The 12803-nt window shown below is 41.2% G+C and overlaps 1 protein-coding gene across 1 annotated transcript in view; it reads left to right on the forward strand.

The window, feature by feature from the left end:
- Nucleotides 1-751: 751 nt before the first annotated feature.
- Nucleotides 752-12803, forward strand: part of Pde4b (phosphodiesterase 4B) — a 580180-nt gene continuing 568128 nt past the window's right edge. The window contains exon 1 of the mRNA XM_006987174.4: nucleotides 752-1150. The gene's annotated coding sequence lies outside the window, so the exon portion shown is untranslated. The remainder of the gene's footprint in view (nucleotides 1151-12803) is intronic.

Genomic DNA, 12803 nt, shown 5'->3' on the forward strand with positions numbered 1-12803 from the left:
ATGGTATGGGTGTCCCCGGTCCTGTGTGGTTTGGGTCAATAGGAAGAATATGGAAAGTTACTGCCTCTTCCCTGGTGAGCCTTTATATGATGCCCTTTAGTGTGGATAGTTCAGAAAGACTCTAAATTCCTGACCTTATCTCCTTCTCACACAAAGAAACTTGCCTTCACTGGGGCAATTGTGACATGTTTCAGAGTGGAATGTTTAGATTGCCCATTTCGGGTTTTATGGTTGTTTCTCCCACTAGACGGCAAGCTGCTGGGATGCGGATTAGTGTCCCAACGATCCTCATACCGCCGCCCTGATACCATATTCTGTGCTCCGTGCAAAATGCCCATTAGGTCATGGGGATGAATAGAGAGCTGGGCTAAAGTATCCATGAAAGTCTGGTCTCTGATTGGGTTAGTAGTTCAAGGTACAAAGTCACCCCTTCACTTAGCTTCCTCTTTTCCTCGTACATTCTGACCGAAAGGACTGAATAGCTGGATAACTAGGAACACACACACACACACACACACACACACACACGGTGGCAGGACTCCGCCCATCTGTTTTCTTAAAGCAGGATCAGTAGTGCAGGTTCCAGTGCCTAAGCCTGTTGCTGAGTCACACGCATCCCTAAGTTATGGGACCCTCTCTCAGGCTGTTGCTGGAGCACATCCTCAGCAGTGATATGACCCTTTGGTTCAGAGCTGATCCCTCAGGGAGTCCTTTGTGCAACAGGAGAGCAGTGGGCTCCCGCGCTCCCACCGGCTCTTTGAGTGATGAGCCAGGCTCTCTTCACCCGCCCACCCCCGGGGGCCCCCATCCCCCTTTCTTGCAGCCAGGAGGTGCGGGAGCCCTTGGTACTGTCTGGGTGGCAGATGAACAGCGAGCCACTGACACATCGCAGGGCCAGTGAGCGGGAACGAGCACGGGGGCGGGGGCGGCGTGTAGTGGCAGACGGCCGCGGGGATTATGAATGGGGGCGGGGGCTGGCGAGTTGAGGTTCCACCCGGGATCGTCCGCACCGGCTGATGGGCACGCAGGGCTGCGCGTAATCCTCCAGACGCGGTGGAAGGAGGCTGCAGAGAGCGCCGGCTGGCAGTGAGGGAGCTTCTGCAAAAGTCCCCCGCGGTCGTGCGCGTGGAGTGCCGGAGAGCTCGGCCAGGTAGGAGGGAGAGGAAAGGAGCCAAGGGCTACGGTCCAGAGGCCCCGGCTGCGGTGGCTCACAGGTGGTGGCCTCGGTGGCCGCAGCATCCAGTCAAGGCGACCCGGTCTCCCGTACCGCGCAGTGCTGGAGCAAGAGGCGTAGGGGAGCAGCGGCTCGGGGATCAGTCGGTGGCGGTCCGGGGTCCGGAGGCGCGGGAGAGGTACCCAAGCTTCTCAAGCGCGGGCTGGTGGCCCCGCCTGGGTGCCCGCGGTATCCTGAGATGAGGCAGCGGGTCGCTCTCCCCCGGATCTCCAGCGTTCGCCCACGGGGCAGCCTGGCGCGGGAGCGCAGCCTGAGGTTGAGGCTGCCTCGCCTCCCGCCGCGCCGCACCACGCTGCACCGCACCGCACCGCACCGTGGCCGCACCAACTGCGGTCTCTAGAGCCTCCAGGCCGGTATGGCAGCCTCGGCGCGTTCCGGTCGCCCCTGGGAACCAGTCCTCCCACGGAGCCCTTCCCTTGGGCACTCTCAGTCTCGGCCGCTCGGCCCTTGGACCTCTTGGTCAGTCCCTGGGAAGCAGAGCGAGCCTAGGGACGTGGCCAGGCAGAAGGATTCCCCGAGCGGAGCCCCGAGTGGGCGGTGATGTGCTGGTGGTGCCTGGGGGCCAACTGCCCAGAGTTTGCAGGCTCGCTGCAGCAGGATGCTCTCGCACACCTAGGTAGCTGGGTCCCCAACCCGGCTTCACCAAGCCTCTGCAGAGCCAGGCTCTGCCCAGAACTTTTGGCAAGCTCTGGTGCCTGGGCTGCCTTGAGAAGCTCCAAGACTGGGGAGCAGGAGACCCGCTGACCCTCATCTCACTTACTTCTGTTCTGTCTCCTCTCCCTGTTCTGTTTTCCTCTCTCCCTCACCCACTGTCTTCCATGTGCTACACTCAACACAAAAAAAATCTGAGCCCGAGGAAGCCACTGTGTTGACCAAGTATGAAGAGGAAGGTGGAGAGGACTAGTTCTTAATCAGGTGTTCATCATTCGCATGACACAGCATACCTGGGCTGATTTTAAAGCAAAACTGATTAAAAAAAATTACATGCAGGTATCTTAGGTTTCCATCACAGGTGTGTGATGTTACTAAACAGAAATGCATTCTGTGCACCCCCACGTTAGATCTTTATAAGATATAGCTGTTCCATAGATCACAGGCATCTTTGAGGCGTAGCACTTTCCAGTTCTTGCAAGTTCCTAGCTACACTGTGAAAAGGCAAATTAAGTTAAAATGTATAGTTAAAATAATAAAAGTCCATGCAGTTTTAGTAGATCATAATATCATTTTCTTTTGCTAAGACCACTTGTTACACAATGGATTTTCAGCTCCCCACCCCCAATTTAGAGATCCCAATGTTTTTATGTATGACCTGAGAAAGAAGGACCTGGAAATTTTGTGGACATATATTGTCAAGAAGGTAGAGAACGCTGATGATTTCATTTTGGGTAGAGCAAATTTAGTTGTGATTTCTGCTCGGTGTACCTCATTTATCTTCTGACATCCCAGGAAAGAGAAATCCCTTTTAATATAAACACGTATTTTTCAGTGTAAAATTGGCCTATTCAGCTCTTCAAATCAATATTTGTAGGACGAAGCAAGGAGCATATTTACTCTGGTTTCTATTATTTTTGATTTTTATAAACAGAATGATGCCAGCTTGCAAATTTACCAAAAAAAAAAAAACCCAAACAAATAAAGTATTAAAAGGAATAGATAGTTGAGATGACATGATTGATACATTTGGGATGTCTAGCAAACAAATCCATCATCTTTCTATTTTCCTGATATATCTGTGAGCTAAGAAATTTTGCAATGTGTCTACTTGTATTTCCTCATTTGATTGGCTTCTTCATTTATTTCCAACTTGGCATATTTTGCCAAGATGAATTATCTTAAATTTCCCTAGAGGGTATCTGCTCAGATATGCCTGTTTCCTTTTCTAATAGCATTGGTTTTGATTGAGGAGCAAGAAGTAAATCATACATAGTTTTATGTTCTTGGAGTCACTTGTCAAGGTTGAGACAATATTTAATAATGACAGGTGCTGTCTATATGTGCTTGGGAAAGATATTTTTGTGTGGTCTTACAATCTGTTTGAAATGGGCAGGAGTAAAGAGTAAAGCTGTTATGACTTTATTCTACCTGTTTAGGCTTGAGAGAAATAAAATAGGTCTTGAGTTAGAAAGATTTGGATGTTGGTAATTAAAAAAAAAATTGCAGCATGAAACTTAAGTTACTGCTCTTTCTAAGAAACCCAAGCAGTATTATTTAGAAGAAACTTCAAGTGGGTTGTGGATTATCAGACACATGGTTTCCCTGAGCATTAATTGTAAGCACCTTGAAGTAGTGTGGTGGACAATATGATGTGCTGAATTTTTCTCCTGGGAAGGACTTGCTGTCTCAACCTCTGAGAATGTTCTTAAGTGAATGCCTTCAGCATCTGCAAACCCCGGGGTGTGATGGGGTTGTAGAGGACCCTGTTGTTCACAGTCACACATACTCTCTTCTAGAGCGGCCATATCCAGTGGCTAATGAATGTCAGAATATGAAGATCAACTTGTCAGCACAACTCTATGGGATCCCTGCAGTTTTGGAGCACCTGGGATGACTCACATTGTGGTTTATTTACATCACCTTTTCAGGGCTGCTTCAACCTGTGTTCTTCCTCATGTGTTTATAATAAAGTAGTATTTAAGGAAACTACACACCATAATTTAATGTCAGAGGTGACTTGCTAGAGAAACTAATCTGTGACAATGTCCCCTGCACATGCTCATTTGGCCAGTTTTAATCAATTTACCTTCTAAGATGTGGTGTCAATTGGCACTGAAGGACACTTCTTTGTCCTTCCATCCTTCCATGATTTGTCCTTCCTTCCTAACTTTGGTTTACAGTTTCTGTATTCTCTTTTCGGTCTATTAATTTGAATATTATATATCTCATATCTATTTTTCATGACTTTAATGTGTTTTAAGACTTTTTCATTTTGTTTTGTCTTTTTAAAATTTATTATTATTATTATTATTATTGAGACAGGGTCTCATGTAACTTAAGTTGGCTTTGAACTCACTCTGTAGCTGAGGGAGAGCCTGAACTCTGGGTCCTCCTACCTTCAAAGTTCTGAGATTATAGGTGTGAGCTACCACGCCTAGCTTCATATCGTGTCTTCTTAGATACAGTGGATGAAAATGTCTATTTTCTAGAACTACATAAAGACCTCATAATTTTATCGTCTTGATACTCTGATTTCAAAAATTTTTTTTAGCAAAGTAGTTCCACCATGTTTTTATACTACAGGTCATCTTCATATAATTGGGTCTTTTGATTGTTTTATAGCCAGTGCTTGCTTAACCTGAGCCAAATCTTCTCTGCTCTCTGGGTTTCTCTTCTTCCTTTGGATTTCTATTCCTCAAGATGACAGAAATCTCCGAGTTTCTTTTGCTTGTTTGAAACTGTATCTCATTCCAGTCCTTAAATAATAGTGTGTCTGGGAGGAGAATCCAAAATTGACAATTGTTTTCCTCATTACTTTGAAGACACAGTTCTCCAGACACTAATGTTGATAAATTGGCTCCTGGGAGGTTCTTTGTCCCTGATGTTTTCCTGTCTCACTTGTGCGTTGGCTTTTACTGTTTCTTCATGGGCTTTTGAGTGCATAGTTAACCAGAGGATTCCTGTGTTTCTTGGTAAGAATTCACAGCATATCTGAGCCTATTCCACCTTGCCTCTATTCAATACTGCCTGTGGAAGTCCTACTTGATTCACCCTGGACCCTCTCTTCTCACCTGTCAAATCTATCATCTCTGTATCACCTTCCAATTACAGATAATTAGGAAGACCTTTGGGTGGCTGTCCAGAGGCATTCCATAGGTGTTCCTGTCCTTACTGATGTCTTATCAATTGATTAATTTGCTCCTTGAACTGATTTCTTCTCTCATGGTTAAAAATGCTATTTGATCTTTTCAGATCTGCTTGCTTCTCCCTAGATTTTCTATCCTCTTGTTATGGATTCTAATCTTACTTTATTTCTTAAAATCATACCAGAATAGTTTGTAAGTCCCTTCAGATTGTTCTCTTACTTGAAATTCTTCTGGGATTGCTCATCCAGCAGTGGTATCTGCTAGAATTGCGATAGCTTGATAGTTCCATAAAGCATATCCTTTCTCCACGGAAGGCATAGAGTTGGTATCAGTTAATTTTTCCCATTCAGCTTGTGACTACACAGTAGAGACTTTTTCCTTTTTTTTTTTTTTTGCTGTTATGTAAGGAGGCTCTGGGTCCTCCTTAAATAATGCATTACAGCAGGTAGTTATTCTCTTTATGTTTAGCATGCAGATCTGGGTTCATTTTTGTGGGGCAGCAGTTTTAGTGACAGTTTAATCCCTAGTGGCTTATGGTCTGCCTGCTTTGTTTGGTGCATCTGGACTTTCCTCTGAATTCTGCTGCTGCCTTATGATGGGGGTTTCCTGTAGGTGAAGGAAGATATTGGTTTTAGGCTATAGGAATGAGGAGCGTTCTCTGCCCTGGAGCTTGTTGTGACTAGATTCCCATGTCTGCATTTAAGGCTACCTGTTGTTTTTAGCTCAACCCTAGTTAGATATAGGAAGAATGAATCTTGTTTGCTATCTATGGCTAGGTTAGTGGTGGGAGACTTTGCACCTGTAAACCTCACTGCTGTGTTATTCCTGTGGCCAGAGGCCACCGACCAGTCCACCAGCCTCTTTCCACTGTTTTGAGTCTCTGTTGAATGGCTGTGGCATCATTTCCAGGATTTATGGTCGTGCCTAGTAGAGGAGGCAGAGGGAGATGAATGATCACTGTCATGTCTGCAATGGAGTACGTGCTCTTTAAACAGCTTAAATCCTTAGCCACATTATCCATTAATGTAATTGAAAATAGTAGTTCAGCTGTATTTCCCCGTGACATGTATTTGTTGTAGAGAGATTATTGAAACCTCAGTTTAAAGTTCTTATCTAAGTTAATTCATATTGTTGCAGTTGGAGATTGAAGTATCAAGCCACATCTTACTTCTGAAACCCTAGACAAAAATCTTTGCATGATATTTTCTCTGAAATGTTTTTCTCCAAGTTATGTTTAAGTATTTGAAAAAGATTAGTACTTTTAATCTTTTGCCACCTCTGTGGGAAGTGCTAAAAGAACCCTTCATCAATGGACACTTTGTCTTAGAAGAAAATATGATTATTTGCACAAGTATTTGCTGATGCCAAAGGGAATAAAGATAAGGTTCCAGGTTCTCAGCCACTGGTTTCCTAGTTTGTATCACAGGGCTAGCTCACAGAATCATGGTATTTCTCAGAGCCAAAAGTGATCTGAGAATGGAGACCTTGAGATGCTATAAGGGAATCCGAGTGGCTTCAGTTCACTAGCAGCTGGCCTTATTTATTCTGAGGTTTTGCTGGTTTCTGATGTTACATTTCCTTTAGTCATCATGGGCTTCTTCTGAGGAGACACTGAATGTTTATAGGAAGGTATGATTACTTAGTACCCCTTTTAGATGAGAAAACATCCTTCAAAAGGTGATTTTTATTTTTAGTAATAGGCATATTTTGAAATATGCAAAACATATGACCATATTATCTAAAAAAATGAACATATAGCCCAAACTTGTATCTAATATGAGGATTGATGAATTCCTAGGGAAGACTTCTAGAAAGGGTTTTTGTTATTCTCATGTGTTAACTCTGGCTTGTCTTTGCTGGCAAGAATGACTTAGGTTCAGTGGCTCATTTTTATGATCAGAGTCACTTGGCCTGAGGACAGTGGCAACTGACCTGAGCATGGTGATTGGTACACTGAACACTGAAGGATGTGTTTTTCTGGCAGGCTCTTGAGAGCCAGTAGGTGAGAAGGATGTTGCAGGACTAACAGATGTTCAAACAGACTGACAGTGGGAAACACAAACAGGCACTCAACCCACAGTGCTTGTTTTCTCTTCCCCCATATGCATGGAAACACACACACACACACACACACACACACACACACACACACACACACACACACACCAATCTTAGGACTCCTTGGGTAGTTTCTTTCATCTGCTCCTGTTTGCTTTGCTGTCTGCCATTCTCCTTCTGCACAGAGAGGAGTGTCCCTCTGAGACTGTTCTCTAGTACATCAAATGTTAGGAACTGAAAAAGCACCGGGTGATGTTGCTGTCTTTACTGGAAGATTTTCTGAGGGAGAAAAGAAAACCTTATCTGTATCTTTCTTCCATTATGCAGCCAGGTAATTATAACCACAGAACCATAATTGTTTCTGAATTCAGAGGTTAAGATGTAAGAGCAGTAATTGTTAAAGTAGTTCCAATTACTTCTTAAGAGGCTATCTGCCTATGCTTAAAGGATGGGCCTGTTGACTTGCCTGTGACTACTAAAACTCCTCCAGAAAAGATAGCTTTTGCAGGGTATGAGTTATACCAGACCAAAAAAAGTCAATGACAAAAAAGGGAAGTGTCAGAAAAAAATCATAAATCATAAAATAAAGCCCTCTCATTACAGTCCTTTACTTTTCCAAACAGTGTAGAGATTGAAGCTTTCAAGGTGACCCTGAGTGAGGACCAAGAATTGGAAGTCCCACGTTCATTATTGAGATGATAGTAATCACCAGTGTGTGTGTGGGCCCAAGTCCATAACATGACTTCAGATCATATTGATCTCTAAGGTTCTTTCTGGTGTTATTTGACAAACAAGGGAATCTTGAAATAGCTCTATGTAATTAACTATTATTCATGAGAAAATTGTCTGGAAACTTATTTTTAAAATTTGAGAGTAACACAATATTTTGATGTGATCCAAAATGTGCAATAATAAGAGATGTGTGGACCCATCTACCCAACAACATGTTGTATCATTTCGGGGAACATGTTTAGTGCTGGCCGTGATAAGGACAATGGCAGTGGTAATTAAGTAGATGGCATTATATTGAATTGGTTTGGAAGTGTGGCAGTTGCTATAGCTGGACTCACTTCCCATTCATTCACTCAATTTCTCTCTCATACTCTTCTACTACAAAAGTCGGAAAGATGGCTTTATTCATCTTTCCAGCCTCCCTTGAAGCTGGGAGTGACTCTAATGACGAAGATGGTCTGAATGAAAGGCAGGCATCTCAAGCAGCCAGAGGGCCTAGAACTCTTCCTTTCCACTAAGCATTGATGACTTTGTTATGATCGGTAAGCAACCATCTTGCAACCATTAGACATAGATCCATATGCTTAGAAGAATGGAGAAAATAAATGAAGATTAGATCCTAGGTGAGTCTTAGAGAAGACACGTCAGCTCAGCCTTGTCTGCCTCCAGACATGACTTTCCAGAAGAAAAATTAAACCCCTCAATGGTTTACTCTACTATTTGTTAAGTTTTCTATTACTCCTGGAAAAAAAAACCCAACACATTACCAGCTGGATATATAAATTGTAATGATTTTACACTTTACATTTCTGAAGAATAAGATTAATGTCTACAAACCTTTGTAATTACCAATCTTAGATTGTAAAATTGGCTAATTTGTATAAATATTCTCATCCTGAAGATGTTTAGGTGTGAAAATTTTGGATAATTTGTAAGACTTACATTCCATTGCTTATTGCAGAAAGAATAACATGAAAATTTTATAACATGAAAATAAGAGTTTCTGTTTTGTATTACCAAGCAGAGATTTCACATTTTATTCAATGGGCAAAACTTTAAGAGGGAAACTCTATTTCTGTAAGTCACACCTCCTACTTAGCTTTAACTTTGGTAAGATGCGGATACAGCTGGAGAATACCAATGAGCCTTGAAGAAAACATGTTCCCCATTTGGATTAGGAAAAATGTCTAGCAAGGTGGGTTACCCTCTTTATCAGTTAATGTAGGTTTCCTTCTGACTTTACACTTTTATAAAACAAACAGTTACTTTAGGGGGCATTAAAAGTTAAGGAAGAATATCCATTTGTAGTCAGTGGCAAAGGAAGGAGAATTATTTTTTTCCCTGCAATTGATGCCACATGTAAGTATGGGGTTCTGAGGAATAAGACTCTGGCCATGTTATGTAGTATATACTTATAAAATGCTGTCCTTTTGTTGTACACATTTATATCTATGGATTTTGATTCATTTTTAAATAATATGTATGATTAATACCTAAGAGCAGATGCTTACCTTAGAAAAGAATAAAATTCACTGAATCTAAGTGATTTTACTTTGCTATTCACATGTAGGGTATTGGTGAAAATACCCAAATAATTGAGGTTTTATTTTCCAATTAATGATGGCATTCTACTTTGGAGTTGTTTATTCACATCAAGAAGTATAATAGAGGTTTTTGGTTAATTTTTTTCCCATTAAAATGGGATGAGGCAACAATTCTCACCACAGTTCAGAGGGCTATTACAAGAGAAATGAAATAATGGATATGAAGTGCATTAGTTTGCTCTGCAGGATGTTACATAAATTCTAAAAATAGCATTATACATGTGTAAACAAGAAGATGGATGATAATTTCCAAATGTGAGTTTCATAACTCAGGATTTTGAGTCAGGTTTTTGAAGGTGAATTACACAGCACCATAGTATTACTTTTGTGCATTGGATTCTCAAAGGTAAGGTTCATTGTGAGGGAAAGAGAATGGTGATTTATTGAATGATGCAATATAACAATAGACTTATCCAGATGTTGGAAATAGTTTTGGTTTCTTAAATGGTTAGTAATGAGGAAACTCTTCTTCAGATAGCAATCATAATGACAGATATTGAATATCAAACCTAGAAAAGAGCTGCCAATAGTCACATCAATTACTTTGTGTGATGGGACATCTTTAAAGAAAAAAAACTTCTATTTTTAATTTTGTGTATATATGTGTGTATCTGTGCTTGAGTTTGTAGACATAAATGCAGATGCCCACAGAGACCAGCAGAGGGCATTGCATTCCCTGCAGTCAGACAGGTAATAGTGAGAGCTCCCTGTAGTGGATGCTAGGAACTGAACTTGAATCTTCTGCAAGAACAGTACACCACTGAGCCAACTCTTCAGCCCTTAAAAAAATCATCCTTTAAATTCATTAGACATTTGAGATGTAAAGTATTTAAGGTACTTGACCAGCAAGGTCATGGTAAAAGTTGTACCTTTGTATAAGAATAATGCTTCTCCCTTATGTCAGTTTTTAGATGATGAACAGTTAGCCATAAAACTGACATGTGAAAGTGGCCAGAAAGTAGGAATATGGACAGACTACTGCTTTTCTCTGTGTCTTATTGCCTTGAGCAATTTATTAAAAATAAACATTTGGGTGTGGTTTCATAAGTGGTAGATGCTAGAGACCGTAGCTAAAATGGAACAAAGCTGATCAGTTAATGAGGTGAGGTCATACTTTGTAAGTTGGGTTGTTCATCTCATTGTGTACGTGTACACGTACAAATGTGTGTCTGTTAAAAAATGTATATGTATGCATGTATGTGGAGGTGAGAGGACAACTTCAGGGGTTGGAACTTGTCTTCCACCTTGAGATATGGTTGCTTTGTTGTTGCTGTTACATACTCCAAGTTATCAAGGATTCTCCTGTTTCTGCTTCCCATCTGGCCTTAGGAGCACTGGAATTCTAGGTGTGTGCTAATGTGCGAGAGTTATGTGAATTCTGGGGATTCAAATCCAAGTCCTCATGCATACGTGGCAGGCATTTTACACACAGGCCCATCTCTTTGGCTTTGATCTTTTGTATTACTTTTGATCTTTGCAGTGCATTGTATAATTTCCTTGACTGTCTTATGAAAATTAAGAGGAAAGTCGAATTCAGTGAGATGCTTAGAATGGGAAGAAATGTACCCTAGCCTAGCCCCATCCTTCCTGGTAGCAGTTATAAGTAGAGAAGGAAGAACTCTTAGCAGAAGATATGAGATGAAGGTGAGTGCTGGAGAATTGGGTCTGCCAAATCGCACTGTGAGTCCAGCTGTTGTTTTCCACATGAAGCCTTTACATCTACAGTGTACCACAGAAACCTTTTTTTCTTACTCATGGAACAGTCACAGTGGGTTGGGTGAAGAGCCCTGGGCTGCTGTTTTGCCTCAGTGGGGTAATGTGCTTTGCTTCCTGCAGCCATTCAGGGACCCGGGTTAGAGGAGAGACAGTTCTAGTTTGAGTACACGGATTCCAAAGTTAGCATACTTGACTCTAATCAGGGCATGAAAGATAAGAGGATGTCCTAGTCTTCAGAGGCATACATTCCTGAGAGAGGCATACATCCTTACCACTTAAATCTCATTGTCTCACTGCTTGGATCTCTCAGTCTTATTATGCAACTCCAATTGAAAGGGTGGCTAGGAGTTTTTGTCTGCCTATGCCCAGAGAAGACAAAAGAGGTTTGGTGGGCAGCTAATACTTTGTTCAGGATAGCCATGCTATGGATTTCATAATCTCTTTCTTGTGTCATATCCCTTCTTTCCTGGTTTCTGCAGTTCCTCCTTTCTTTGTTTAATCTTCTCTATTGCTAGATGGTGCATAATTTAAATTTTTATGAGAAAGAATGTCTTCAGAACTTTTGAAATGTTATGTCTGATGGATAGCTTTTCTGAATGTAGAATTTTAGAGTCATTTACTTCTGAATTTCAAAGGCATTTGTAACATCTATTTTTGTCTTTGTAGCCACTAATAATTTTCTACTATTTAAATTCTTGATCCTTTAAATGTGATATTTTTAATTTGAAATCCTTAGTATTGTCCTATTACCAAAACTTTGAAATTTCAAGGTAGTGTGCTTTGGAACAGGTCATTTCTTAGTGGTTGTATGTGTCTCTGATTGTTGTTAGCACTGTGGATTTTTTGTGTACTGGTTATTATCAATTCTCAAGTGAATTTCTACTGCAACTTAGCATTTCAAATCAGAAAAACAGGATACGACTTAATTCCATTGTGTCTTCAATAGCCACATAGCAGTCATGACTTGATTATGAAAAGAACATGTCTGATAGGATAAAAAAGTACCAATAATAAAAAGTCCTATAGGCAATGAAATGTGAAATGTTCCTTTTGTTTTTGTCTTCCTAGAACTGCAGTGACTAAATTTCACCTGATCTAATATTCTTTAACTCTAAGATATACCATTATTTTATGTATTATTAAACAACATTAGTGATGAACTGTAATATTTTCATGCCATTTAGGAGATTAATTTTATTTTTATTGGTAGAGTTTGTCCAAACCTAAGTAAATATGGACCGTCTCATACATATGTCTCCTATGAATGTCTGAAGAAAGGACACAGTAAAGTAAGTCAGATGAGTTATTCTTCAAATGCTCATTATCATATATTCATGATTCAGAGTTTTAAAATTCACATTCAGAATCCCTCTCATCTCAATCTCAAGCCATTCATACATGTGCTTATTCATGCAGAACCACTTTCTGTACCAGCAAGAGTTCCAGTACTGAAAAGACCCTTAGCCATTACACTGATCAAGCTTGCTTTGTGGTTTCTCCTTGGTGGGTGTTGTTAAACATGCCTGCCTCCCCACTGCTCCCATCCCTTCTGCACAAAGATATGACTTCTAGGTGTAAAAATGCTCCACTATTGTCTTTTGCAATTTTTTCCAGTCAAACCAGCATCCATTCTGCAAGTTTTGTTGAATGTGCAGACCA

The sequence above is a fragment of the Peromyscus maniculatus genome, chromosome 2 (genome assembly GCF_049852395.1).
Source record: "Peromyscus maniculatus bairdii isolate BWxNUB_F1_BW_parent chromosome 2, HU_Pman_BW_mat_3.1, whole genome shotgun sequence".
Lineage (NCBI taxonomy): Eukaryota > Metazoa > Chordata > Mammalia > Rodentia > Cricetidae > Peromyscus > Peromyscus maniculatus.